General features: G+C 37.0%; 1 long non-coding RNA gene across 12 annotated transcripts in view; it reads left to right on the forward strand.

Annotated features, from left to right (window-relative positions):
* The window catches only part of LOC137759205 (uncharacterized), a 520,553-nt gene that overhangs the window by 229,263 nt on the left and 267,108 nt on the right, over positions 1-24,182 (forward strand). For all 12 annotated transcript variants that reach the window (XR_011073052.1, XR_011073057.1, XR_011073048.1 and 9 more), the window contains one exon: positions 13,726-13,880. This is a non-coding gene — a long non-coding RNA (uncharacterized lncRNA). The remainder of the gene's footprint in view (positions 1-13,725; positions 13,881-24,182) is intronic.

Below are 24,182 nucleotides of genomic sequence, written 5' to 3' on the forward strand. Positions count from 1 at the left end.
AAGAAATGTCCCACGTTGAGCAACAGACATAGCTGAGTTGCCATGACAGAATAAAGAGGCTACAGGAAGAGAGAAGGCTGGATAGAATAAATTACGTGAGTCCAGAAAACCTACCAGAGGAGAGGTTTTCAGGAGGAGCCAGAATACATACCATTCGCCAGGGCCATCCAAACTGCATTGATGAGCGGCATCGGCAACACAACAGGTTAAGTGGTAGCGCTATTCCGTAAGGCTGAGTTGATGACAAGGGAGGCAGTAACAAACTTGGAATTGTTAATCTATGGATCTCAAAATAACAGGAGTGACCTCCAATGTCAGAAAAGCAGCTAAGGTTCATGTGACCTAAAGGTGGTGGTAAAGATAGTGAGCATAGTGTTCCAAAGGGCAAAAGAGACAGGCAGCCAGCTTGGGTGCTGTTAATAACGTCTGCAGCAAGAAAATGGCACGCATGGCGGAGCAGAAAGAGAACAGTAGTCACTCCAGTAAAAAGTCATAATTCTCTACTCAGTTTCTGGAACTGTGTCTATTTGCAGATCCATAGCTCATTTATTGGTGAAGAGCCAGATAGCTAGAAGAAAGGGTTTTTTGCAACAATGCAGTCAGTACATATGACAAGGATTTCTTCAGTTCTTCCGCAAAGAGACATATGGCCTTTTCCTTAGGTGACCGTAAATTAAGGAGAGAGCTACAGTTTGATTCTGAAGGCTGTCTGCTGGCAGAATTCCCTTAAGAGGCTAATTAGCTATGGCCCACCCATATTATAGAGGGTAATCTGTTTTACTCAAAGTTTACCAATTTAAATGTTAATCTCATCTAAAAAATACCTTCACAGAAACATCTAGAGTAATATTTGACCAAGTATCTGGTTGCCATGGCCTAACTAAATTGATACAGAAAAGTAACTATTCCTTTATGTAATATTTTTTCTTTCTTCATTTTCTCCTTCCTCTTCTCTCTGTTCTCTTCTTTCTCCTTCTCCTTCTTCTTAATATCCTTATGCCTTTGTTTGTGTAGAAAGGAGATTAAGAGGTAATAACCAAGAAAGATACATGCAAACACTAATCAACTGCATTCTTATGGTAACCTATAAAGATCGAACTGTGAGAAATCATGATTATTATAAAATAGTGTTATTAATCATGACACAGAGGTTTTGTGTGAAATGAACATTTTGATTTTATATTTTTCACATGCTGATTCTTAATTTACTTCCCAATTAACTTACAAAGTTTTTCAGTTTTTGACGGCAACAATGATTTTTTTTAAAAAAAGTGTTACTCATAGTTTTCCTGACAGCAATAGGCAAGAAAAATGCTATGTTTGATAAGTCTGAAACTTAACTTAAAAGACTGCAATCTTTACTTCTGTGTTCTCTGTTAAATGTCAGCTATGTTTGGCCATTTACTCAGAGCTAAAATGAGTAGTCAGTTAACCTGATAAGATATAATTCACAGTGCATTTTTCAAGATGATCTGAGGGAGAGTCAGGTGAGGTCCCCAAAGCAAGTTGTACATTCCATCCTATTGTTTCATATACTGAGAACTGTTGTTTCGTGAAGAAAAATTCAATCTACGCTTTTTATTATTTATTTTTCTGTTATGTAAAGACATGCAATAATATTTAGAAAGGGCTAATTTCTACTTCATGCACTTTGGAAAAGAAGAAGTATGGAATGACAAAACCCTAAACTTTTAGCTAGTTGGCTTAACTTACTGATGGGAAAATTTTGATACATTCATTTAACTAAGAAGTATTTTTTGTGTATACTATATCAGGTCAGGCACTGTACTATACAATGAAATTATGGTAAATATAAGGTACATTGTGTGCTTCCTCTTAAAGCTTGTAGACTGTGGAAAAGAGATAGAAATAAAAATGTCAAAACCATTATTATAGAATGGGAAGTACGGGGTGTTATTCCCTGGGCCCCTAATTAAGAGTCAGGGAGTTTGATTTTTTCAAGGATAGTGGAATATTTAGCAGACAGGAAAAAATATTCCTGTATCAATTGGTAGAGAAGTCACTAGTATTTTTGTGTCTAGGAGAAAATGCAAACTATCTTTTGGATTACCATTCTTTTTCAGACTTTTCCATGGCCTGGCCCCTTCTCAGTGATGCTGGCTTAAAGGGATTAGGGATCTTTTTGCCCCAGGAAAAGTTACAACAGTGGTGGTAATAGCTAGAACAGATAGTGTTACATCCTGTTGCAGATACTCCTTGAGAGGAGGGGATGATGTTATCACAGATTATGAACCTGGTATCTTCTCTTTGGACGAAAAACATGATTAGAACCTCTTTATAGATTGTCCAGAATGAAGTCCACTCACATTAAAGGCTCCAAAGACCTCAGAGGGGAACTCACGAGGAAGCAAGAGGGCATCTTTATTTGAGATCCAGAAATATCTCCAGGACCTGTTGGTTTGTCTAGATTATTCCTCTGTGGTTATGTTTTGAGTCTTTGCAGCACCAGCCACCCAGGCACAGTGGCAGACCCCCAAAACAGAGACTGGATGTGAATGTGCATAAGAGTTCTAGCCTTGGACAATAAGCATGAGCCTTTGTGGGACCCTAGAGAATCTTTCCAGGAATATGACTCACTAGATGAATCATCAAAATAGAGACCAAGATTCACTAGAGTGTGCTAGACATTTTTTTTCCAGTTAAGGTTTATTGGAACTCTGTGGTCTAATTTACAATGCTCAAATCTTCCAGCAGTCAAGGAAAATTTTTGCAACTGATATTTTTGTAATTTGGAGCTTCCGGCAAAGGGAGGCAGCTTCCATCCAGACGTGCCCCTTGGGGTTTTGGACTCCCTGGGGTTTTAATGACCCTGACATAACTAGTAGGTACATTGCTTTTATTTTTTGTTTTGTTTCTGTTTTTTTGGTTGTTGTTTTGTTTTGAAGACAAGGTGTTAGAAACCACAAACATTTTTTTGTTTAATTTTTGTTGAAAGAGGGTAAGATTTAACTGGGTTGGAGATATACACTATCCATTGGGGTAGGAAAAATTACTTTAAAGTTTTTTAATATAATATATATATGTATAGATATATAGACACATATATACTACTGTATTTGAGGGAGATCTGATTATTGTTATAGTAACCTCTAAATACCTGATCAAGTATTTCAAAATGATTTGCTCAGTGGTCTGTTTAAAATTGTAATTTGAGTTTTTCTTTATAATGAAAATTCCCTGTAAATATTTCCTCTATGTCTGTATTTAGAAAGTGTTATTTTTGAAAATTAATTATGCACGAGTAGACCTGTATGTGTATGTTACCTGAAAGATTGATTATAGTAGGTCTATTTATACATTAGACTAAGCATTGAGGGGATGAATATCCTTGTCTGAAGTTTCCAAATCACATCAAAGAAATAGAGCAAAAAATATATATGTAATTAACAATGATACAAAAATATTGGTCACTTTTTACATTTCATAAAGAATCATGGCTACAGATTTTTTTAAAGTATTATTACTATTTTTAATTTCAGGCAGTTTTTTTTTTATTGGAGTATAGTTAATTTACAGTGTTGTGTGAGTTAGAAATGTAGCAAAGTAACATTTTTTTTGTGATACAGTTTATTACAAAATATTGAGTATCGTTCTTTGTACTATACATAGGTCCTTGTTGTTTATCTATTTTATATATAGTAGTATGTATATGTTACTCCCAACTTCATAATTTATTCCTCCCCCTCCACATTTCCCCTTTGGTAACCATAAGTTTGTTTTCCCCTTTGGTAACCGTAAGTTTGTTTTCTTTATCTGTGAGTTGGTTTCTGTTTGGTAAATAAGTTCATGTGTATCATTTTTTCTTTTTTTAAGTTCCACACTCTAGTGATATCATATGGTATTTGTCTTTCTCTGTCTGACTTAACTTCACTTAGTATGATTAACTCTAGTTCCATCCATGTTGCTGAAAATGGCATTATTTCATCTTTTTCATGTCTGAGTAGTGTTCCGTTTTATATATTTATATATATATATATATCTATATCTATATATAGATATAGATATAGATATATACCACATCTTCTTTGTCCATTCATCTGTCGATAGATATTCAGGCTGCTTCCATGTCCTGGCTATTGTAAATAGTGCTGCAGTGAACACTGGGGTGCATGCATCTTTTTGAATTATGGTTTTCTCCAGATATGTGCCCAGAAGTGGGATTGCTGGATCATATGGTAGTTCTATTTTTAGTTGTTTAAGGAACCTCCATACTGTTCTGCATAGTGGCTGTACCATTTTACATTCCCACCAACCGTGTAAGAGGGTTCCCTTTTCTCCACACCCTCTCCAGCATTTATTGTTTGTAGACCTTTTGCTTATGGCCATTCTCACTGGTGTGAGGTGGTTCCTCATTGTAGTTTTGATTTACCTTTCTCTAATAGTTAGCGATTTGAGCATCTTTTCATGTGCCTGTTGGCCATCTCTATGTCTTCTTGGGAGAAATGTCTATTTAGATCTTCTGCAATTTTTTTCATTGAGTTTTTCTTTTTATATTGAGCTGTGTGAGCTGTTTGTATATTTTAGAGTTTAATCCCTCATGGGTTACATCGTTTGCAAATATTTTCTCCCATTCTGTAGGCTCTTTTCGTTTTGTTTATGGTTTCCTTTGCTGTGCAAAAGATTTTCAGTTTAACTAAGTCCCATTTGTTTACTTTTGTTTCTATTTTCATTGCTCTAGGAGGTGGTTCCAAAAAGATTTTGCTACAATTTATGTCAAAGTGTCTTCTGCCTATGTTTTCCTCTGGGAGTTTTATAGTATCCATTCTTACATTTAGGTCTTTAACTCATTTTAAGATTATTTTTGCGTATGATGTTAAAGAATGTTCAATTTCATTCTTTTACATGTAGCTGTCCAGTTTTCCCAGCACCACTTATTGAAGAGGCTGTCTTTTCTCTACTGCATATTCTTGCCTTTGTTGTCATAGATGAATTGACCATAGGTGGTTGGGTCTACTTCGGGGCTCTCTTTCCTGTTCCATTGATCTATATTTCTGTTTTGTGCCAGTACCATGTTGTTTTCATGACTGTAACTTTGTAGTATGGTCTGAAGTCAGGAAGTCTGTTACCTCCAGCTCCGTTTTTCTTTCTTAAAGTTGGTGTGGCTAATAGGGGTCTTTGTGTTTTCATACAAATTAAAAATTTTTTTGTTCTAGTTCTGTGAAAAATGCCATTGGTCATTTGATAGGGATTGCGTCGAATCTGTGGATTGTCTTGGGTTATATGATCATTTTAACAATATTGATTCTTCCAGTCCAAGAACATGGTATATCATTCCAACTGTTTGTGTCATGTTTAATTTCTTTAATCAGCATCTTATGGTGTTCAGAGTACAGTTCTTTTGTCTCCTTAGGTAAGTTTGTTCTTAGGTATTTTATTTCTTTTGATGTGATGGTAAATAGGATTGTTTCCTTAATTTTTCTTTCTGATCTTTTGTTGGCTTTAAGTGGGCTTTAACGCTTCTGTTCCCCCCTATACTCCTGGTCCAACCACACACCTGGGGGGGCCTTCAGGCAGATTTTTTTAAAGCTATTTGAATGTATATTCAAGGGCAGCAACAAATCTCTCATCCTTGGATTTAATACATCTTTTTATTGCATTATAGATGAATTTACTTTACAAGATAGTTACTTAACCTTTGCTGTGATAGATTCACCAGTTCTTTTATAATAAGTTTGGTTCAGCTCAGCATCTAAATTCTACAGAATTAGTCTTGCTCATTTCCATTTAGATGAGCGCCTGATTAAACTACAATGGCACTCTGACTTCTTAATATAAACCTTTACATTTTTTTATAGGAAAGTTTTACACAGTTTAACACAATAAAATTTGATGCCATTCAAGCACTATATATTTGTCTTAGTTTATGTTTTCATTTTGATGTGCTTGAGTTCTAAGGTTTGTGTAAGTGTATAAAGATTTCTAGTAACATTTTCCCCAGAATAGTATTTTAATTTTTATAAGGAACTTGAAAATTGATAGTTAGTATATGAGGAGAAACATGTGAAGAATAAAGAGGTGAATAAAGATGAAAAATTAAAAATTGAGGAGAATAATGAGGATGTGAACTAAAACATTGGCTGCATTGTCTTCTATGAATAATTTTCCAGACTTTACTGAGTATATCCATGTTTTCTCATACTTCTCAAACATTGTAAGGGATTTCTTTCTTTTAAATCTCTCAGTAATTATTCTTGTTATCCTCTACTAGTGACTTATGAAAGAAATTTCTCCTGCCGTTACTTGATTTTCTCTGTTTCATTAATCTCTTCCTGTGTATTGGATCATCACATCAACATTCAAATATGCTCTAGAATCTCTTACCTCAAATAGGAAAAAAAAAAAAAAAAAAAGACACTAAAAATATTAGTTAGATCTCTGAAATAAATGTCTGGTCCAGAAAATAACTTAATGATATGAATTCTGGCACAGACATCACCTTCTTAAGTCCAGGGAAATGTCTTTCTTTGATTTTTTTCCTCCTCTAACACATTACTGTGCATTGTCTTATTGGAACAAGCTACTAAATCTCTCCAACCCTTCAGCGTGTCATTGAATTCATATTCTGCAACTTCCTGTCCCAATAATGTTAATCTCACCATTTCTTTTATCCCTTGTTTGATTATATAGAAAGTAAAGATAATATCTGTAGCAGACATAAGTGGTTGCCTACCTCACTTTCAATCTCCCTACTTGGTTATTTTGTTCATGTTTTTAATTCTCTCCCATAGGACTCACTGTTAAATCCTACGTACTCGAAGCTGATCATTAAAATCTTATTCTCTTTGCCAGTGATAGATCTAGGGATGATTATGAAACTTTGATCCTACCCTAAAGATAAAAAATATATTTTAATCATGGTTAAATTTGTATTCATCTTCATTTACATTTGGAGAAGTCTGCTGGAAAGAGTCTGGGGAAAGTTTCCCCTTTAAAAAAGAAAACTCACACAAGAAGAGTTACCCACATTTTCTACTACACGTTCTCATGTTTACACACAGAGTCATAACCATTTTACTCTCATGAAGGGAGGAAGGCTGAGAACAAAGGTGCTGAGGAGGGCAGGTCAGAAAATAACGAAAAAAGCTGGGTTCTTGATGACATCATTCAGCCACTGAATTAAACAACCCTGGGGGTGCCTGACCTTTAGAGTCTTTGCTATATGAGGTAATCAATTTTTCGTACTGAATTGGGATTTTCTATTTTCTTCAGGCAAAAGAATCTTATATAGTGTAGTACTTACCCACAAGTCTGGTGAGATGATTTAATAAGTTAATTCACATATACCACATAGCAGAGAGCTTGGGACATAAAATACTTAAAAATGGAAATTATTACAATTGAATGTTCCCGTCTTCCTCTCCTTCTTCTCCTTCTTCTTCTCATAGTGTTAGTATTAGTAATAATTAGTACTGTTTTATTTTACGATTTCATGTGGTCTAAGTAAATTTAATTTCCCCAATAGCAGTACCATGCATCTTTATGAAAGAAAACAAGAAACAATATCAAGCAATTAGATAAACACATAACATTTTCTGTAGTTTAAGAATCATCTTTTGGCTTACAAGATTTTCAAATGTAGGGGATTTTAAATGCCTACTCCGTTCTTCATTACCTGCTGAGTTATCCATGACCTAAATATATGCCTCATCCTTATATTTTTACCGTTAGACTCATATGCCTCCTTCAGGGGTGATGCATTCTACTCAATAATGACAGATAATGATATAAAATTTAAGCAAATAGTAATGTTATAAATGGACCTTAATCATTTCAAATCTTATGTTTCTCACTCAGAAAGGACCAAGCTTTCCAAAATAGTAGTGGACCAGATGGAAGAAATGTAATATTCAAAGGCAAATCTATATATGTTACTTCAGATATATCAAGTAAAGGTAAAAATGGATATTTGTTTCTAAAGAGAGATAGAACACCTTGCTAATTTTCATGTAAGTACTTAGTCTTAATGAATTTCACTTAAATCATAAGTAATTTTTAAATAGATCTTTATTGGAGTATAATTGCTTCACAATACTGTGTTAGTTTCTGCTGTACAACAAAGTGAATCAGCCATATGCATACATATATCCCCATATCCCTCTTGAGCCTCCCTCCCATCCTCCCTATCCCACCCCCTCTAGGTCATCGCAAAGCACCGAGCTGATCTCCCTGTGCTGTGCTGCTTCTTCCCACTAGCTAACTGTTTTACATTTGGTAGCGTATGTATGTCAATGCTACTCTCAGTTCGCCCCAGCTTTCCCTTCCCACCCAATATCCTCAAGTCCATTCTCTATGTCTACATCTTTATTCCTGCCCTGCCACTAGGTTCATCAGTACCTTTTTTTTTTTTTTTTAGATTGCATATATGGAATCTATTCCATATATGCGTTAGCATACGTATTTGTTTTTCTTTTCCTGACTTACTTCATTCTGTGTGACAGACTCTAGGTCCATCCACCTCACTACAAATAACTCAGTTTCGTTTCTTTTTATGACTGAGTAATATTCCATTGTATATAGGTGCCACATCTTCTTTATCCATCTAGGTTAGTTCTATGTCCTGGTTATTGTAAATAGTGCTGCAGTGAACACTGTGGTACATGTCTCTTTTTTGAATTATGCTTTTCTCAGGGTATATGCCCAGTAGTGGGATTGCTGGGTCATATGGTAGTTCTATTTTTAGTTTTTTAAGGAACCTCCACACTGTTCTCCATAGTTGTATCAACTTACATTCCCACCAACAGTGCAGGAGGGTTCACTTTTCACCACACCCTTTCCAGCATTTATTGTTTCTAGATTTTTTGATAATGGCCATTCTGACCGGTGTGAGGTATCACCTCACTGTAGTTTTGACTTGCATTTCTCTAATAATTAGTGATGTTGAGCATCTTTTTGTGTGCCTCTTGGCCATCTGTATGTCTTCTGGGACCTAATTAAACTTCAAAGCTTTTGCACAGCAAAGGAAACCATAAATAAGATGAAAAGACAACCCTCAGAATGGGAAAAAATATTTGCCAATGAAACAATAGGTAAAGGATCAATCTCCTAAATATACAAACAGCTCGTGCAGCTCAATATCAAAGAAAACAAACAATCCAATTAAAAAATGGGCGGAAGACGTAAATAGACATTTCACCAAAGACATAAGTAAGTTTTTGATTGACTTGAATGCCAGCTTTATATTCAGAGTGGTCAAGTTCAAATAATTTTTGGGAGAACTGAGCACACATGCAACAAAATGTGAGGACATTAATCGAAATTTAAGGACTATAAACTTTCCAAATAACTCTAACATAAAATCAGTGAAAAAATTTAAGCAATATATAATAGTGACATAACTGTTGCTTCAGTCTTCTTGTAAATTAAATATAACTAACACCGATAAGTAAATTTTCTTATATGGGTTTAATAAAAAATGGTTCTTGAAAATTAAAAAAGAGAAAAATTAAGTACATAATTACATTGGAGTCAAAGTACATTTTATTGTTGTTGTTGTGATAACAGTTGCTAATTTTCAACAATACAGGAATTGTTGCCTAACTATAGTTTTCTTTGTTCCAAATAGATTTTTCAAAGTAAAAATATGACATAAATTTTGCCCATAAGATGATTAGACAAAACTGGCATTGGGATGGAAAATCATGTGTTTCAAGACCCTTCACACCAAGAGATATTTAGGCATTATTACTTAGATTAATTGAGCTTTTATTAAAGCTAATTTTCTAGTATTCACACTTCAAAATACAGATGGAAATAAAATATATAGTTCTCAATTTGGCAGGAGTGTACTATACAATTTATAATAAAGTTGATTTATATTAATTGCTAGAAAATTTATGGGAAACAGATTTATTTTAATGGAGTCATTTATTGTCCTAATTTGTTTTATTGATATTAGGATCCGGACATCTTGCTGTTTTAAAAAGATACTCAAGCACAGGGAGATCAGCTCCGTGCTTTGTGACCACCTAGAGGGGTGGGATAGGGACGGGGGAAGGGAGAGGCAAGAGGGAGGGCATCTGGGGCTATATGTATATGTATAGCTGATTCACTTTGATATACAGCAGAAACTAACACAACACTGTAAAGGAATTATACTCCAATAAAGATGTTAAAAAAAAAAAAAGTTAACAAACAGCAAATTAAAAATGGATGATTTTTTTAATCCATTTACAATTAATTAAATAGTACATTTTGTTTTCTTTTCTTTTTTCTCCTTACGATTGTTGTTTTTCATTGTCGCCCCTATGTCCTTATGCTAATAAATAAAGTTGGTTTCTGCTAAATACAGTATTGAAAATCAAGAAGGAAATACACTATTCTCTTATTCTCCTTTAATTTGAAAATATGTGTATTGGCACCACTATATTGCTTTCAGTTAACGTTAATTTGTGTGTACTTTACAGTTTTTATCAGTCTTGCTAAGGGTTTCTCTTAGTTTCCTGTTGCTGCTGTAACAAATTAACACAATCTTAGTGACTTTCAAACACCACAAATTTATTATTTTACAGTTCTGGAGATCACAGTTCAAAATAGGTCTAACTAAGCTAAAGTTAAAATGTTTACAGGACCCCATTCCTTCTGCACATTCTGGGAATCCATTTTCTTGCCTTTCTCAGCTTCTAGAGGCTCTCCCCAATCCTCGGCTACTGGCCCCCTTCCATACTTACAGCCTGAAATGAAATCATTCTCACTTTGCTTCCACTGTCACATCTCCTTTTCTGACTCCGACACTTCTGCTTCCCTCGTCTACTCTTTTTCAAAATAAGGACCTTTGTGATTACACTGGCTCACCAGGGTAATTCAGGAAACGCTATGGAGATCCTAACTTAACTGCATCTGCAATGCCTCTTTGCCATGTAAGGGAACATATTCCCAGGTTCTGGGAAATAACACTTGTACAACTTGGGAGGGGGTGTTATTCTACTACTACAGAGTTTATCAATTTTATTAAACTTTCAAAGATTAAAGCTTATGGCTTTGTTATTCTTCCCTATTTTATATCTTTGATCTTTGTTCTCATCATTCTACTTTTTATCCTTCTTCTTCCTCTGGGTTTTAAATTTTCCTTTTTCCTTTTTAGAATCTTGAGATGGAGGCCTAGCTTATTGATTTTTTAAACTTTCATATTTAAATGATAAAGTATATCCAAAGACTGTTTTGCCTCAATCATATAAGTTTTGATAAGGTAAATTTCTATTTCCATACTGTCAGTAATATATTTTAAATTCCCATTGCATTTTTTTAATCAAGTGTTAATTTAGACACGTACTGCTGATTCTCAAACACATAAGATTATCTCATCATTCTTCGCGAAAACATTTATTCATTTATGTATGTTCACAGAACATATGATCCTTTGTGACTTATTGAGACTTGATTTATAGCCCCAAAGACTATGTATTTTAGCTGCCAGTTGTAGTATTCTATAAATTTCTGTTAGGTAAGTTAGATAATAATATAGTTTAAAACTTTTATATCTAGAACAGATATAGCAGAGGAGAAGGGGTTGAGAGGTGGGCAAAATGGGTAAAAGGGATCGACTCTGTGGTGATGGATGATAACTACACGTTTGATGATGATCACGTTGTGTATTGAATTACAGTGTTGCACACCGGAAACTTTCATAATGGTATGCATCAATTTTACTTCAATAAAAAATAAAGCTTTTATAGCATTACTGATTTTTTTTTGTTTTTAATTATGAGAAAATCCTATTTGAAATAGCTGTGGTTCATTGTATATTTTTCTATAAGTCCTGTTAATTCTGTCAATGTTTTAAATGTATGTTGCTTTGTGTTATTACTGGTTATTTTCTAAATTCAGCTTTTTAATCTTTAACTTTTCAAAGTGACTTAAATTATGCCAATTAGCCATTATTGTAAGTAAAATACCATGTATTGTTGTTTTGTCCTTTGTACTTCGGTTGTCACTCATTCTCCTTCTATTATGTGTTATGTATCCACAGTGTAGTTTTTTCTTTAAAGAGTTAGTAACTATTTAATATATTTTATAAATATTATTTTATAGTTAAATTCACAATTTCCCTTTCCGGTGATCTTCATTTCTTCCTGCAGATACGTACATCAGTAAATTTGTGCTCATTTTTGTTTGTTTTGGTTTGGTTTGGTTTGGTTTTCTTCGTCTTATCTGAAGAGCTATCAACAGTATTCCTTGCAGTCTGGTTCAGCCAGCAACAAATTCTGCCTGTTCTTGTTTATTTGAAAATTTCATTATTTAACCTTAATTTTGGAACAAAATTATTAGTAGATATAAAATTTGGGGGTTACACATTTTTCCTATAATTTCATTAAATATATGATTTTATTATCTCTGGCTTCACTTGTTTCTGATGATGTTAGCTCTCATTCTTCTTATTGTTGTGCCAGAATATAATGTATTATAATGTATTTTCTGGTTAAATATTATTTTCATTTATGATGTTTGACTATGATGTGACTTTCTTTGAATGTATTCTATTTGTGTCTTGCAGAATTTTTTAAAAATAAGTTTTTGTTTTTAGAAAAAATTTTAGATTTATAGAAAAATTGAAAGGGTAATACAGACAGTTCCCATATACCCAGCCCCGAGTTACATTCTGCACCCATCCTGGATTCCCCTGACCTCTTAAATGATTTTTTAAAATTTGTTTATATTAATATTTACTATTTGAGCTGTAAAGCTCTATGGAATTTTACAAATGCTTAGTGTCATGTATCTGCAATGAAAGTATACAGCATTGTTTTGAAACTCTGAACATATTCCCTGTGTTTCCTCATCATTTCTAGCCCCTCTTTAATCTACTGGCCATTACTGATTTACCATGCCTATAGGTTCTGTCATTTCCAGATGTCATATAAGTGGAATAATTCAGTATGTAGACTTTTGCTACTGGCTTCTTTCATTTTACCCTATACATTTAATATTCATCCATATACTTTCATGGCATTTTAGTTCATTTATTTTTCTTCATTGAATAATATTGCACTGTTTGAATGTACCACACTTTGTTTATCCATTCATCTATTTCTCTCTTGATTGTCTTTGTCCCTTGTGAAATACCAGTTGACTGCATTTCTGTGCATCTACTTCTGGGCTGTTTATATGGTTTAATTGATCTATGTGTCTATTCTTGAGCCAATATCATGCTCTCTTGATTACTGTAGCTTTATAGTAATTCTTGAAATCAGGAATTGTTAGCACTACAGCTATGCTGTTAATCTTCTATTATTGTTTTGGCTATTTTAGGTCTTTCTCCTTTCCACATTAACTTGATATTAGTTTGTCAATATCAAGAAAATAGCTCACTGGAATTTTGATGGGAATTGCATGGAATATATAGATACAGTTAAGAAGAATAAACATCTTAATAATATTGATTTTTCCAGGCAGTATACACAGAATAACTCTTGATTTATTTAATCTTTGGTTTCTTTTATCAGCATTTTATAGTTTTGCACATATAGTTCCTATACATATTTTGTTAGATTTATATTTAAGTACTTCATTTTTATGGTACAATATACATGGTATGTTTTTTTTGTTTTTAATATTAACTAGAAATTTATTTTATTTATTTATTTTATTTATTTTTGGCTGTGGTGGGTTTTTGTTTCTGTGCGAGGGCTTTCTCTAGTTGCGGCAAGCGGGGGCCACTCTTCATCGCGGTGCGCGGGCCTCTCACTATCGCGGCCTCTCTTGTTGCAGGGCACAGGCTCCAGACGCGCAGGCTCAGTAGTTGTGGCTCACGGGCCCAGTTGCTCCGCGGCACATGGGATCTTCCCAGACCAGGGCTCGGACCCGTGTCCCCTGCATTGGCAGGCAGATTCTCAACCACTGCACCACCAGGGAAGCCCAACATGGTATGTTTTAATTTCAAATTTCATTGACTTATTAAATGTATGTGTGTTTATATTTATATGTACGGTATATATACAAAATACATATATATGTATGTATAGCATATACACAAAAATATATACTAAACCATGAATCCTGTGACCTTGTTATAGTCCTTTATTATTTCCATAATTTTCCAAAATTATATTTTTCTGCAGAGACAGTCATGTCATCTGCAAGTACAGACAGCTTTATTTAATCCTTTCCAAGCCAAATACTTTCTCTTTTTTTTTTTCTTGTTTTAATGTACTAGCTAAAAATCTCAGTAAAACGGAGAGTAGGAAGAGTAAAAGAGAATATCTTTCCTTTTTTCTGGATTTTAGTGAGAAAGTTTTCAACTTCTTAACATGATATGTAAATATTTTTATTTCACGTAACGCTTGTGTCTGGTTTTGGTATTATGGTAATGCTGACCTCATAGAATGAGTTTCCTCAGCTTCTATTTTCTGGAAGAGATTGTGGTAATTGGCACCATTTCTTTTGATTTGGTAAAATTCACCGGTGACTATCTGAACTGAAGGTTTGTTTTTTGGAAGGTTTTTGATTATTGATACAATTTTTTTTTAATAGATATGGGCCTGATCAGATTACCTGTCTCTCCTTGTGTAAGTTTTAAGCATTTGTGTCTGTGAAGAAATCATTCTGTTTCATCTAAATTATAGAGTTCTGCTTGTTGTTCTTTACTGCCTTTTTAACATTCATGAAACAGGTCAGGATGACCTCTCTTTAATTTCTGATATTGGTAATTATTTTTTCTTTTCTTTTCTTTTTCTGTTAACCTGGCTAGAGGTTTATCAGTTTTGCTGGTCTTTTCAAAGAAGTTTTTGGTTTCATTGATTTTCTCTACTAAAGTTTTCAGTTTCAATAACTTATGCCCACGTATGTATTATTTCTTTTTACTTTCTGCTTACACTAATATTAAATTGTTCTTCATTCTCTGGTTTCCTGAGGTGGAGCTCAGATTCCTGATTATAGATCTTTCTTCTTTCTGAATATATGCACTTAATTTTCCTCTCAGCACTGCTTTCTCTGTATCTACAATTTTTTTTAAATTTTTATTTCTATATAATTGCTTTTTAAAATTCCTCTTGAGACTTTTCTCTGTGATCCACATGAGCTTGAGAAAAATGTATATTTTATTGTTGTTGAGTGGAGTATTCTATAAATGCCAATTATATTAGTTTGATTGCTATTACTGTCCAGGTCAAGTCTATCCTTACTGATTCTGTACCTACTTGATCTATCAGTTTTTGCTTCACATATATTGAAAGCTTGATGTCAGATTCCACAACTTTAGGAGTTTTATGTCTTTTTGGAGAATTGATACTTTTATTAATACGTAATGTCCCACCTTTTCCTTGGTATTTTTAATTAAAAAAAAATTTTTTTTAACATCTTTATTGAAGTATAATTGCTCTGCAATGTCGTGTTAGTTTCTGCTGTATAACAAAGTGAATCAGCTATATGTATACATTTATCCCCGTATCTCCTCCCTCTTGCATCTCCCTCCCACCCTCCCTATCCCACCCCTCTAGGTGGTCACAAAGCACCGAGCTGATCTCCCTGTGCTATGCGGCTGCTTCCCACCAGCTATCTATTTTACATTTGGTAGTGTATATATGTCAATGACACTGTCTCACTTCGTCTCAGCTTACCCCCACTGGAATGGTTTTGACCCAGAAAGAATGTCACCAATAAACAGTCTCAGTATGAAACAAGATAGAGAACAACCCCTCAGGGAGCTCACTGTAAGGCTGGAGGCAAGGCCCCTCCTACACTTTTCTTCACTCCCACATGGAGCAAAAGACTCAGTTATGTGTTTATTCCAAATCTTGTAAAGCAGCACTGGCTGTAGGGGCTAACCCTGCCCTTTGTTTCCAGGTGTCCCAAGCTGATTCTTAAATCAGCTTTGTTGAAATTAATCTGCCTACTCCAAAATTTTTAGTTTAGTATTAACTTAATATGCCTTTCTTATTCCCTTTACATTTTTTGAATTATTGGAATTTATTTTTAGAATAGTTTTGAGCTTGCAGAAAAATTGAGCAGCATGTTCAGAGTTCCCATATACTCCCCCTCCCACTCCTTCCCTTGCCCTCATTATTAACATCTTGCCTTGGTATGGTAAGCATGTTAGAATTGAACCTACATTGATACATTGTTATAAAATAAAGTCAGTTATTTTAAGGGCTCACATTCTTTGTGATCTACAGTTCTGTGGGTTTTGTCAAAGGCATGATGTTATGTACCCACCATTACCACCACATCATGTGGAATAGTTTTACTGCCCTAAAAGTCCTGTCTGCTCTAGCTGTTCATCCTTCCCTCCTCCCCTCCCCAATCCCTGGCAGATTGTTCTTTTTTTCACTGTGAATATGATAAATTCCAGATTTTCTCCAAATATGTTATGGCAGATTATACTCCAACACATGGAAGGGAAGTATTATCACAGTAGTTTTTTTTCAAATATAATCAAACTGGGTTTATGCCTCTCCTACAAAGATTGATAATAATAAAGTATATTGTCTCTAACACACTTGTTCACCTGAGTTTGGATTATGTAAGAACTACTGAAATAGGCCACCAATCTTCCAACTCTTGTGCTAGAAAGAGCCTCTTTTTTTTTTTTTTTTGTCTAAACCATACTAGCCTCTGATGAATTCAGCCAATTAAAGGAACTAAAGGTTTCTTTTCTCATTGTTCCTATGATCTGTATACTCTGTGTGCCTACAAGATGCCAGTATTAAGAGTTCATTCCTTGCATATTCTCTGTCCATCACCACTGCCCTATGCTATGAGGAAGTGCTTCTTCTCCACCCCTCACTTGGGTTACAGAAGGATTAGTCTGTATAACCACTTACTCTAGGCTAAGTGAGGTCTCTGAGTGCCTCATAAGGCCTCTTTAGCCATAGTTCTTGATGCTCTGGACTTATTGGCATGTTCATAGGAGTTTTTGTGGAAATGTAGTTACCTGGAAGTGCTGAGGTGTTTGTTCGCTTGTTTGAAACTTGAGTAACGTAAACACCTTGTTCTTCTGCTTAATCCCCAAGGATTGACATGGGGATGGTTCAGTTTCTCCTTTTAGTATATTCAGTAGACTAACGCAGCAATGTGCTGTGTTCTCCTTCAATAGTCCTTGTTGCTCCCATTTACTACCCACATGGTAAGAAAACTGTCCTACGTGTTTATCTCAAACTTACATGGAGAAATTTGAGAAGAGTCAATTAGTAGAACCATCCATAATGTCAACTACTAGTAAGGGTCTATAGAGGCAAACATAGATACATATATCCATATCTGTCTATCTATCTATCTATCTATCTATCTATATCTCCTCTGGAAATTTTTTTCCGTGATACATTAGTTGGTGGGAACGAATTTTTCATAGAATATGTAAAGGCCATTCTGTGTGTACATGTTTGTATATATTTCATAATTTTCCATGTATATGTAGATAGAAATCTACACACCAAAGTTCTACTTCATTTATGTAATTATTAAGGTTATTTTTATGATGAAATGTGAAGATTTCAAAGAATTTTTATCTCCTAATTTTCTCCCAAATATTAATTTAATTATATAGGGGAACATGTAATCTAAATTACTAAATAGTTATATCAATATTGATGCTAATTTTCAACGCTTTTTTTATCAAGTGTATATATTAATAAGATGTGTGAAATTTTTTAATTCTAGTAATAGCTTTAGGTATAGATTTTTTTTTTTTGATTTGTATGTGTGTGGTGTGTTTTATTATATATTAGTCTCTTAAATCAAATAGAAAACAAAAAGTGGAGCTACAAACCAAAGTTACAACAGTATTAGCTTTTCTCATCGCCCGTCTATCTACTTTTGCCAGAGGTCTTTATTTCTTCATAAGGCTTTGAGCTACTGCGCAGGGTCCTTGACTCCAACCTGAAGAACTCCCTGTGGCAGGCGGGTCTGGTGGTTAAGAACTCTCTCAACTCTTGATTAACTGGGAATGTCTTGATTTCTCCCTCATTTTCGAAGGAAAGTTTTGCTAGATATAGGATTCTTGGTTGACGGTTTCTTTCCTTCAGCACTTGAAGTACATTGAGCCATGCCATCTGGCCTCCGAGGCTCCTGATGAGAAATCTGCTCATGACCTTCCTGGCAAATCTTCTCTCAGCTTCATAGAACTTTCATAATGTACCTTATCGTGTCTTATGCAGCAGAACATTTTGTATAGTATCGTGAAGTCAGTTAAGTTGTAACATTATTTTGAGACCAGAATTTAAGGAAAAGGAATTGAATATTTCAAGTGTAGACATTATGAGGTCTTTAAAGTTATTACAGATTTTCAAACTAGAAATAAAAAGGCCGCTGAAGTATCCTACAGATTTTAATTTATAACAAAGTGAATACCAATATCTAATAACACACGTAAAGAAAAATTTCTTTGGGATCCTTTTTCCTAAGTGTAAAGGGGCCTTGAACTCAAGAAGTGAGAGAACCCCTGTGGTTTACCCCCAGCTGTGATGCGTCCATTTCTTGCTCTGACCTCAGAGTGCACCACTGTGATGTACTTCACAGAGCCCTGTAAAAGGGGCAGCTGGGCCCAGGTTTTTGGTCCTTAGAGCCCAGGAAGCTGCTTTTGGTGACCTGACGGCCTTGGACCTACAGTTAGCTTGTTTTTTCCTTGTTTCTGCCATTTTGTTGATTTATTTTTCTCTTTTCTCTACTCTTTTTTATTTTTCTCATTTTTCTTTCTTCTTTGCCTTCTTCTCATTTTTCTCTCTTTATCATTTCTTTTAGTTTTAAATTTTTTCTTCTCAATTTTTTGGTGTTTCTTTTCCATTTCTTCTGCTTTCTTTTCTTCCTTTGTTCTTTTTCTCATTTGTATCTTAATTTTAGTTAGTATTGCTAGATTAGTACAGTTAGCATAGTCAGTACTGTTGGTATAGTTAGCATAGCTGGTGTAGTTAATACTTGATTAGCATAGTTAGTGTAGTTAGTGCTAGTTAGCGCTGTTGGTACAGTTAGCGTAGTTAGCGTTGTTAGTAGAGACAGCACACTTAGCACTGTTAGTACAGGTAGCATTGTTAGTTAGCGTAGTTAGCGTTGCTAGGTAGTGCTGTCAGTCAGTGTAGTTAGCAGGTCACCATGATGCAGGGCCTCACAGCCAACTCTGCTGACAAGGAGGCTCATATTGATGGCTTTGAGATCCTCCGCACCATTGGTGAAGGCACCTTCGGTAAAGTGAAGTTGGCGCGGCACATTCTGACCGGGACACACGTGGCTCTCAAGGTGATTAAGAAAAGGCGTCAGAGCGTCGCAAGTGTCCAGGCACTCTTCCGGGAAGTGTGCGGTATGAAGATCCTGAATCACCCCAATATTGTAAAACTAATGGGGGCGATTAACACAGAGGAGGCATTTATTCTGGTGATGGAGTACCTCAGTGGGGGGGACATGTACCACTATTTGAAGATCCATGGCCGTATGACAGAGGTGGAGGCCCGAGGCCCGTTCCAGCAGCTGCTCTCCGCCCTGCAGCACTGCCACCAGAGGGGCATCGTGCATCGGGACCTGAAGCCACTGAACCTCCTCTTTGATTCCAACATGAATATCAAACTTACAGACTTTGGCCTCAGCAACAAGTGTGATGACTCTGGACAAATGGACACAATCTGCGGCACACCCCCTTACTCTGCCCCAGAAATCTTCCTGGGGCAGAGCTACAGCGGCCCTGCGGTGGACGTGTGGAGCCTGGGAGTAGTGCTCTACACCATGGTAACTGGGTGCCAGCCCTTTGGGGGAAAAGACTACCAGGAGCTGCGGAAGCAAGTCCTACAAGGGAAATACCACATCCCACCTTATCTGTCTTTGGAGATAAGGGATCTATTACAAAAAATGATTGCCCTCAACCCCAGTGACAGAGGCACCTTACCTGACCTCATGAGGCATGCTTGGTTAAACATGGGCCAGAAGGAGCCACTCCAGCCACCCTGTGAAGAGGACCTGAAGGTGACAACGGTGACGACTCCGGGCTTGACTTGCAACCAGATCCAGGATGCTGGAACAGGCAGTGTGAGCTCCAAGAAACCCCAGGTAGGGGCCTCCATCGTAACTGTGAGGCCCTTGTGTCGCGGGGACCTCAGCGGCAGTGAACTTGAGCCTTCTCCAAGCCCTGTGGTGTCCCCCCTGAAAAGCAGGTGGCTCTACCAGGGAGAAAACGTGCAGCTGCAGGAAGACCAGCAGGCGGGGCAGAAGACCGGTGAGTCTGCCTGTCCCCCACCCAGCCTGGAGTCGAGGACTGCCACCCCCAGCCCAGCGCCCCAGTGTGGCACTGGGACATCCCCCTCCACCAGCAGCAGGATTGGAGCCCCAGAGGGAACCAGCTGCCCCCCGGGTGTGTCCAACACTGGAGGGTCCTCCCACACTGGGCAGCCTGAGAGTGTGTCCTCATCCACTCCCTCTGGCCACAGCCAGAAAAAGCAAGGGGTGGCTAGGAGAATCTGGAACTTTGTTTTGAAACATCTTTGTTGCAAGCTGCCCAGCAAGAGGCGTCATAATAAAGTGAGCCCATGTGAACCCCATGCATGACCGAGGCAGGAAGGTCAGGCCGCCGCGCTCCCTGGGGCCCGGTCCAGTGGAAGATGAGTGTGTTCTCTGCGCGGCCTTCAGAAGCATCGTATCCAAGACCCTGGCCAGCTCAGAGGATGGTCCGGAGCAGCCCGGGCGACCGAAAGCGAGGCCACCGTGGCTGCAGGTCTGCCCCTCAACCCCCACCTGGGTGAAACTTCAGAGACTGGACTGTCATTCCCGGGTCACGTCTCCCCTCCCCCACTCTTCTGTCTTCCGTGTTGGTGGGGGAGGGGGATAGTTCTTGTTCCAGGAACTCCTTGGTTCTTCCAATTCTAGTTAATAAACTTGATGCTCGGGCTTCCCTGGTGGCGCAGTGGTTGAGAATCTGCCCGCCAATGCAGGGGACACGGGTTCGAGCCCTGGCCTGGGAAGATCCCATGTGCCGCGGAGCAGCTGGGCCCGTGAACCACAATTACTGAGCCTGTGCGTCTGGAGCCTGTGCTCCGCAACAAGAGAGGCCGCGACAGTGAGAGGCCCGCGCACCGCGATGAAGAGTGGCCCCCGCTCGCCACAACTAGAGAAAGCCCTAGCACAGAAACTAAGACCCAACACAGCCATAAATAAATAAATAAATAAATAAACAAATACTTTTTAAAAAAACCAAAAAACCTTGATGCCTCAGAAAGATGTATCACACCCTGCTTTGCGTCATCCCTGCACAGAATTGGGGCTGTGCATTTTCCAGGTAGACAAGTGTGTAGCCATGTAGCACTTGGAGTTAATCAGAACAACTGGTTCCCTGGTTCAATAAGCCCTTGAACACACGGGTGACTGGAGCAGGGGCTTCTTCCCAGAGGCCTCTCTCTGGGGGCACATGCTCTCGGAGGCATCACCTGCACAGTTCCATTGGCTCTCGCGTGCTTACAGGTCACTTGCGGACTGCGGAATCCTTCACCGCAAGGCACAGAGCACTCTGACCACGTGCCCGTGAACCACCTCGAGGGGCAGTCCCAGATGTTACAGGGCTGGAACCCAGCCAGCGGCTTCTGGAGGTGCTCACAGAAGGCCTCACTCACTTCCTGCCCGTTGGCCATTACACACTGGGGTCTCTGAACTCGGGCTCCCAAGTGGCCACAAGTGGCAGAACAATGTGTCCAGCTACCAAGCTCCCAGAATGTCTCCAGCAAGTGGAGGATGGATGTTGCCATCAGCTTTCCAAGAGCATTGGTGGCTGTACAGACGTAGGTTCCTTCACTTTCAAGGGAAACATTCTGCAACAACAGGGCTCCATTGAAAAGCAAGGAAATACTGTCACTCAGAGATCCTCCTTTCTTCAACCAAGTTACATTAGGTTGAGGGACACCTTTTACAAGACATTGGATGGTCACGTTTGCTCGCTGGGGTGCTTCCACGATGCCTCCAATCACGACGGAGAGATGGCTGTGCTCCGGTCTGGTGGTATTTCTTCCCATGGACAAGATAACAGGTGCCTCTGCATACAGCACAGAAGCACTTTCCACATCCGAACCGAGATGATCAGCGACAGAACATCCATATATTCCTTGTTCTTTCTTTGTAGGTTTCTGTATCTGTATTTCCCCCATTCCATCCACAATGACTCTTTATAGGTTGGGACAGTATCCAACTTCCCTTTTGTAACGTGTCTCTCCAAAGGCCGAGCTATTGCCACACGCTGCACTTTACAAGAATTAAGGTGCCGTTTGTAGGTAGTACCAAGATCAATCTCCCCCTACTTTGGTTGATATTCTTCTGGTGCATGGTGAGGCTGTTTGACTGTTTTATAAGGACGAGAATCCGACCCGCAGTTACAAATCTGACACAGACACCAGGTCCTCACGCTCCTGGCTCTCGGGGTCGGCTCCAGAGCTCCTCCGCACCCGCAGCTTTTGCAACTCCACCGCGCCGGCCTCAGTCGAGGCAACCGCCGGGGCACGGCTCAGGTATGGATATTAATTTCTACATGCAAGAAAATGCATGCTACACAATCGAATTAGAAGCTAAAAAAATTAAAGTAATAAAATTTAAAATAATCTCACAATATGAAAGGGATATTTATATTGAGTTAAGCTAAATTTTACTCACTAAAGTGTGCTACCAGACATCTTCAGTTCCTTTTAATTGGCCAAATTGATCAGAGGCTAGTATTATTAGCAATGATTTTGTAGAAAGATACCTTTAATTATTCCATAAATTACTACCATAAAGTAAATAAAGTGAATCAATTTAGAGCAATTTGCCTCCTTGTAAATAACCTTCAAGCCTGAGAGAAAGGAAATAAAAAAAAAAAATTCTTAAAATGGTCTGAATGTCCCTTGCCAAGTAGATAAAATCAAACCACACCATTTAACAATATAACAGTTCATTTATTTAGCAAGAATTTTTCTGGCCAACTGAAATCCAAGAGCATTACAATGTTTTTGATGCTCTGTGACAGTGATAGGAGATGAATTATTTAACAGAAGATTTAGATGACAATGAGGTTGTAAGAGAAAGAACTGAACATAGTAATTCTAAAAGCAAAGCAAGTAAAACTTTTTGGCTATAGTTTCTTGTAGCTTAGAACATAAGATATACATATTTTCTTTCTTAATAATGACATTTACATAGGAAAATTTCTGTTAGTGTATGAAAAAGTTGCTTACCCCTTTTTTGAACAGTATTTTTGGATATGTGTTTCCTAATAAATTTCTGAATTATAATACCAATTTCATTTAAATTTTGAGAGTACAATTTTTCAGATTTAAAATTGTGAATGGTTGGATATGCTGATAATATATTATGCTCTGTCCAAGAACCAGAAGAAAATATTAGAAGAGTGAAAGTAAAACTTGGAGTGGAAAGCGATGCCCTTGTGAAGATAAGCAGTTAAGGTGATAACTATGGATTGAGAAGACAGAAAGAAAAGGAAAAAAAATACCCTCTGGTGGTATCATTTGTATCTAATTAGTTAAGTAGAATCTTTGTATCTTTGTGACATGTGAATAGATTGCCAATTTATATTCAAATGTCAAGCAAGTATATTCTTTGTTTTCTGTTTGTTTTTTTTTAATTGAAGTATAGTTGACTTACAATATTATATTACTCTCAGGTGTACAACATAGTGATTCAATATTTGTAAAAATTATACACCACATAAAATTATTATAAAATATTGGCTATATTCCCTGTGCTGTGCATTACATCCTTGTAACATTTATATCTAGTAGTTTCTACCTCTTAATCCCCTTCACTTATCTTGACCCTCCCTCCACCCTTCTTCCCACTTTTAAACACTAATTTGTTCTCTGTATTTGTAAGTCTGTGTTTTGTCACATTCGATCCTTTGTTTTGTATTGCTTATGCTAAATGGAAATATTCATGATTAACAAATCCTTCCCATGTATTAATCATATTAAAAAGAAAATTTTTAAAGTTTATGCATAATTATAATATGATAAAATCAGCAGTCTAATTTTATAACATTGCTCTCTGAACTGTGAAAATAGTGTTTTGCTTATGGACATTAACAATTTACTATAAGGCAGTTCCACCAATAATCTTTCACCATGCTAAACATAGTGAATCTTTTCAGGAACTCTAACAGGCAATCTATTTAGAAATAACAATAGATACTGCTAATGCCAGGCTATTTAAAGAAGTAGACTGGTAGGCTATAATAGAATTCATATTTCTTCCTCTAAAAATATCTGAATTCTCCAACT

Source organism: Eschrichtius robustus, chromosome 2 (assembly GCF_028021215.1).
Source record: "Eschrichtius robustus isolate mEscRob2 chromosome 2, mEscRob2.pri, whole genome shotgun sequence".
In the NCBI taxonomy this organism is placed as follows: domain Eukaryota; kingdom Metazoa; phylum Chordata; class Mammalia; order Artiodactyla; family Eschrichtiidae; genus Eschrichtius; species Eschrichtius robustus.